The sequence below is a fragment of the Nannospalax galili genome, unplaced genomic scaffold (genome assembly GCF_000622305.1).
Source record: "Nannospalax galili isolate Female #2095 unplaced genomic scaffold, S.galili_v1.0 scaffold179, whole genome shotgun sequence".
Classification (NCBI taxonomy): domain Eukaryota; kingdom Metazoa; phylum Chordata; class Mammalia; order Rodentia; family Spalacidae; genus Nannospalax; species Nannospalax galili.
In genome coordinates, this window is record NW_008342627.1 from 1,526,496 (window position 1) to 1,533,565 (window position 7,070).

Genomic DNA, 7,070 nt, shown 5'->3' on the forward strand with positions numbered 1-7,070 from the left:
AGCCTCTTCTGTCCTCCGTGGGCACTGCATGACACAGGTGCACTTACCTACGTGCAGACAATACATGCATACACATAACATTTAAAAAAAAAGATGAAGTCCAGAATGTGAGGGCCACACACTATGTGCGATGAGGTAAGTAAACTCATAGTTATAAGTGAGGAACAATGCTATCATGATGGACAAGTGTGGCTGCTGACTCAGTGGAGGTGTGGAAGGCAGTGCACAGAAGGTAGCACACAGATTGTTTAGGAACAAGCAGGAGTTAAACAGCAGGCAAAGAAGGTGAGGAGAAAGGACCCAGAAACCCGTCACCCCGACTTCTCTGTTTCACACCCACTGCCCTGTCACCTGTCAATAAACTTCTTCTAACCCTGCCGCCCTCAGGACTCTGGGATGGAGAACTGCAAAGGTCTAAATGGTCTCCCTGGAGCTCTGCCTGCGCCCTCCAATCCATCTGCCATCACACATCCTGTGTGACCTAGACTTTAAGCCTAAATGAATCAGACAAGCCTGCTCTATGAGTTCTCGACTTGCAAACACGTGTCTAGGAGGTGCTCCAAATGACAGCACATGTGGGTGATGAGGAGGAGGGATCGCGGGATCACTGGCCGCCTTTGAACCTTGGGAAACGTGGATGCTAACTGGAAGACCACAACAAAATGTAACAAAAGTATATTGACAGTTGAAAATATTCTCCAAATTTACAGAAGAGATCCACTGAAATAACAAGATTTAAAATATAATCATTGAATTTTCTGTACTTTTATTTACATGTGTGCAGGTGTGTGTGCAGAGGTGCATGGAGAGCAGCAGTCAATGCTGCTGTCCTCAATCGTTTTCCACCTTATTTTTTGGGACAGGGTCTCTCACTGGCCTGAAGCTCACCAAATAGGCTAGGTTGGCTGGCAGCAAAGCCCAGGGATCTGCCTGTCTCCTCCACACCACCACGTCTGGCTTTTATCTGATGTGGGGTTCAAACTCAGGACCTCATGCTTACATGGCATGATTCACCCACTGAACTATCTACCCAGCCCCATGTATTTCCTATGCTTTTAAAAGAAAATCCACTGACTTGTAAAAAGACCCAATGGGGCTGGAGAGAGCTCAGTGGTCAAGAACACTGGCTGTTCTTCCAAAGGACCTGAGTTCAGTTCCCAGCACCCACACTGTGGTCATCCTTATCTCCAGTTCCAGGGATTCGACGCCCTCTTCTGGCCTTCAAGGGCACTGCATGACACAGGTGCACTTACATACATGCAGCAAAACGTCCATACACACAAAATAAAAATAAATCCAAACAAACACAAAAGACTAGATGGATCAAATCCATGTGCAGAATTATAAGTGACTTAAATAAAGGTTTTAAAAATACATTAAACTCCCTGAAGAATGCAAGCCAACATCACTGACTGCAGACTTTCTGTCAGCATAAAAAATGGTCAGACGCAGCCAGGCGTGGTGGCACACGCCTTTAATCCCAGCAGGCAGATCTCTGTGAGTTCAAGGCCAGCCTGGTCTACACAGTAAGTTCCAGGGACAGCTGGGGCTACAGGGAGACCCTGTCTCAAAAAGACGAAAAAAAAAAAAAGAAGTCAGATGCAAACAAAACAAAACCGTACCACACAGCAGCTGTGCTTACTGTCTTCTATGACAAATAGTGCTCAGAAGTCTCTGTCCTAGAATCACTGGGACCACTTCTGTACACAGCAGCCCAGGTCTCTGTGTTCCTCAGGAGTCTGCCTGGCCGGGCAGGCAGGTTGATTTCACTGCTCATTCTGCAATGCTATCTTATGGACAACTAACTTCCTACAAGTCAACTCTTTCCTCAGACAGTAAATGTGACTGTAGCTATAAAACCCTTGGAACTTTTGGAAGGTAGGCGTGACTGACATCACAGTAACAACCAGAGTAGCCTGGACAAACACCTTTCTATTTGTCTGTCTTTGACTTCTCGGGGCAGGCCCCATTCAGAACAAAACTGCTACCCCAGAGCTTGCACCATGAAGTAGAGGGAAAGCAGACGGGGCTAACTCCCATCTTACTGCTCTGTGTGGCCCATGCAGGCAACCCCCCTGGGGTGCGGGCACTAGTAAACCAGAAGCAGAGATGTGACCATTAGAAAATGGACTTTAGTTCTGGGGAATGCCAGAGGCTAACCCAGGGCCTCATGCATGTCAGCATCATACTCCCTGCTTTTTGAGACAACAGTCTCACTATACTATCCAGGCTTCCTGAATGTCGGGATCACAGGCATGTGCTGCTACAGATAGGTGTGTGCCACCAGAGAACTGACTGGTTCAGAACACCAGAACTGCAGTCATTCTTAAACTAGTGATAATTCTTTGTTTTGTTTGAGACAAGGTCTCGTGTAGCCTAGGCTGGCTCTGAACTAGCTAATGTAGCAGAGGCTAACTCCTTCTGCCACCCCCCATATCTGTATTACTAGGTGCTACTATGCCCAGCAGAGCAACAAAGCCAAGAAGGAAAGGAAGGTTTTCTCTTCGTGTGTATGAACTGTCCCATCAGGGTGGTGCTGTTTGTACCCAGAACTCACACCTCCTCTGTACTACTGTGTTACATTCCTTCACCAAGCTTGATTACTGTGCTACCCTGCAGCACACAGCACGGCAGAGCTTTCTGCGCTCGAGGAACGGGACCACCCCAGCTGGAGCCAGCTTTGGGCATCACCCCCCACCCCCAGCTTCTAGTGGTCACCTCTTGACTGAGGCCAGCCTGCCAGATCATCACCCCTGCAGACCCTTCCAGAACTCAAGGAAGGGCTGGTTAATGACAGTCCATGAACTAAAACCATTACCCAACTGCAGGTTATGAGTCTATGTATAAACACAGGTGAACAAGGTAGAGCTTTTCTGACTTTGGAAGAATACTCTGTTTAAAACACCTTTAAAAACATCAATATTTTATGTGGAAGAGAAAATCGTGAACCTAAGCTACTCTGCAACATTCATCTGCAAACTTAGGGGTGGATATACGCTGGATAAACTGGCAGCCTAAGCCTCCAACAGCTTCAATCTGCTAAAGCGAGCAGCTAGCACTTCCTAGGCCTCCATGTCTCACAAATGTAGAAGCTGTTTTTTAAGCTGTTTGTTGAATGATCAATGTTTCTGATTTTTGAGTGTACAAAGATAGACACTGATAAGCCAAACTGAGATCAACAGGAAAGGATCAGTATTTACTTCCACAGCTGTCACATCACTCACCACCTAGAAAATTAAATGTGCTTTCCAAGCATTAAAAAATTCTTACATGTGTATGAGTGTTTTACATGCATGTACGTATATCCCACGTGCACGCCTAGAGGCTGAGGAGGCCAGAAGGTGGTGTATCCCCTGGAAGTAGAGTTACAGACGGTTATAAGCCACCATGTGGGTGCTGGGAACTGAACCCAGGTCTTCTGCAAGAGCGGCCCGTGCTCTAATCCTTGAGCCATTTCTTCAGGCCCCAATGCTTTCCAAAGTTTTCAACTGCCAAGTGAACCTTTAGTCTGACATAAAGCAGGAGAAAAACATTCCTTCTAGGCTTGTTATAGCAATAACACGACTAAAACATGGCTTAGTAATTCAATGGTCTGATTACCCTATTTGGAGATAATTATAAATACTTTTAGCATTATTCTTTTTCTTTTGTCTTTTAAAGATTTATTTAATGTCAGTGTTTGCCTGAATGTATATATGTGTGTCACATGTACACAGTGCCTGTGGAGGGCATCAGATCCCCTGGAACTGGTGTTACAGTAAGTTGTGACCAGTGCTCTTAACCACGGAGCCATTTCTCCAGCCCCACTATACAAACTTTACTAGACTATTAACTTTTCCAGGATTGGGGGAGGGGAGACAGTGCAATCTTAAAAGTACAGAAAAGTAGAAAACTAAACTGTGGGTACCATCCCTGAGAAAATGTATCAAGGGTCCAAGAAAGACGCAGCAACAGAACAGCAAGGAAGAAGCGGCTGCAGATGCCTTTTAAAGGAAAACCTAAAGGCCCAAGGGCCAGCTGGATCTGGGGGATGAGAAGTCTAATTATAAACAAATCTCACTGAGTAGTGGTTCTTGGGAAGCAAGTGTCCTTCAGGCATGCTTTTCTGAGCCCTGTGCGGGCTGCCAAAGTTCCCTTCTTGTAAGAGCCACTGAGCCATGGCTGGAGCAGGTCCAGAGGGACAGCTGTGATACGTACTTGCTCTGGAAGGGTGCTCAGGTCGCTTCTTCCAAGTGCTGTCCTTCACTGACCTTTACATGCTGACCATGAGAAAAGAGATTTAACTCAGGCTCGTAATGAGACGAGATGACCTCTAATTTAAGAGTAAAACCCAGTTATCAGGGCTAGGAGAAAATTCATTACCTTGGTAAGGGATACAATCTGTTTTCCTTATGAAATTCCCATTCACAGTTCTGTGAAAACAAACTGCCAGATCACTATGGCAGTAAGATAAAGGCTTCCTGACATGATGTCCCCTCAACGGCACAGGGAGTATGTGTGCTGATGAATCTTTAAAATGATGACAATTGAGAGCTAGTGAATGTCTATAAAATGTACTTTTTGAGATAGAGCTTCATGTAGCCCAGGCTGGCTTGAACTCACTATGTAGCTAAAGATGACCCTGAATGCCTGGTCTGTGCATCCCAAGGCTGAGATTGGAGGGTGCACTACCACATCCAGCTAAAGGGCACTTTTCAGTTATCAGCAAACTGAACAGGTAGGTTAAAAGCATCTCACAAAACAGGTAAAAACTGAATGCATTATTAATGAAATATAATTGTTAGGTAAATCATGATCTTAAATCACACCAAAGCTTCAAATGTGAAGTAAAAGTTTTAAATTTTGTGGGCTAAGGATGTGGTTCAGTGATAGGGTTTGCCCGGCATTCTATAATCCCAGCTGGCCAGAAACTTGCTGTGTAGACCAGGCTGGCCTCCATCTCAGAAATCTACTTGCCCCTGCCTCCTGAGTGCTGGGATTAAAGTCATGTACCACCATGTCCAGCATGTGCCCAGCATTCTTAAGGTTCAGATTTTGACCAACTGAAAGTAAAACACAAGGACGGTAACCAAAGAATCAGATTTTCAATGTGCACGGAAATGTATTAGCATTTTTTTTTGTAGCCCCAGCTGGCCTGGAACTCAATATGTAGACCAGGCTGGCCTTTAACTACAAGAGATCTGCCTGCCTCTGCCTCCCAAGTGCTGGGACTACAGGCGTGGGCCTGGCTCATACTAACATTTTGTAAAGTGTAAGCTCAGAAGGAGACTAAACATGAATCCAGAGTTGGGGACAGGGTGCAGTGGTACAGTGCCTACCCAGCTGAGTATGTGAGGGCCTAGGCCCAATCCTTGGTACCAAAAAACCAACCACATGACAAGAAAAACAAAACCACCACCCACAGAAAAACCAACAATCCAAGTAAAAGTTTGAGAAATGGGATTATGAATATGGAAAATACAAGAGAAATACTTGATAGTTCTGCATAATTTAGTGGTGTGCAGATGATCTCCCGGTGACAAGAGCCCTCCAGTGAGTTCTCATCTTAAGAGTGCTGTGGTTTGAATGTGAAGGATAGCATATAAGCTTGTATGTCTGACCACTTGGCCCCCAGCTGGTGGCACTATTTGAGAGAGTCAGAGAACCTTCAGGAAGCTGCAGGAGGTTGCCTCTGGAGGTGGGCTGTAAGGCTATTTGATAGTCCAGCCCTACTTCCTGTTCACTCTGCTTCCTGGGTGGGGATGGTGGGACCAGCCAGACTCCTGTGGCCAAGCCTTCCCCACCAACATGGAACTGTAAGCCCAAATAAACCCTTTCTCCTTAAGGTGCTTTCGCTGAGTTTTGTTTTTTTTTTTAAATTTCATTTATTATTTTTATGTGTATGAGTGTATTGCCTGCATGTATGTGAGAGTGCTCGTGTTGTGCAATGCTACGGAGGTCAGAAGAGGGTGTCGGATTCCCCTGGAACTGGAGTTAAGGATGGTTTATAGCTGCCATGTGGGTGCTGGGAATCAAACCTGGGTCCTCTGCAAGAGCAGTCAGTGAGTGTTCTTAACCGCTGAGCCATCTCTCCAGCCCCTCGCTGAGTATTTTATACAGCAACACAAAGAGAAACTGAGACAAAGAGTCAAGACAGATCACAATTCTCCACGGAAGGAAGAGCCGCTGCTCAGAAATCAACAGTAAGCCAGGCAGCTTCAGAAACCCCTTTGAGCTTGAGATCAGGATGACGGAATTGGATAGCTGACTGAAAACAGAGACCCAAAGGGACGACTGGCACTTTTGGTGGAAAACTACTGTAGTATTTTGCCCTTGGTTTTGCTCCGATTCTCTAGTTCCTCTTTGCTAAGCAGCCCACGTGGAGGCGGCAGCGAACTGGCAGGTTCACGGCAGGGTCAGAAGTGCCTCCTGCTGGCAGCCATGCACCCATGCCACGGCTTTGAGATCCCGGTCACAAGCGCAAGTCAGTTACTGAGGAGCCTACAAACCCTTAGGAAAACCCTAACTTTAAAAAGCCCTGCACTGCCGGGCGTGGTGGCGCACGCCTTTAATCCCAGCACTCAGGAGGCAGAGGCAGGCGGATCTCTGTGAGTTCAAGGCCAGCCTGGTCTACATAGTGAATTCCAGGACAGCTGGGGCTATAGGGCGACCCTGTCTCAAAAAGACCCCAAAAAAAAGGCGGGGAGGGGGGAACTCCTAGGGATGAGGAATTGGAGAAGGGAAGAAAGAGGGTTAGAGAGTGAAGATGACCAGAGCACATTGCCAACATGTGTGGAAGCATCACCATGAAACCCTGTGCATAATACCTTAGTAAAAATGGAAGCAGGAATTTAATAGAAGATAAAATTGCAAACAAGACATTGCTTCTATTTGTAAATGTTTATATAATATTTATAAAATGAAATTATGTCATAAGAATACTCCTTGTCTAAAGATAAGTTTGTCACTAAAAATGCTGAAGCTATCAATTATACATCAGTATAAAATGTCACTTGGGCTGGAGCCATGGCTCAGCGGTTAAGAACACTGGTTGTTCTTACAGAAGACCCAGGTTCGAATCCCAGCACCCA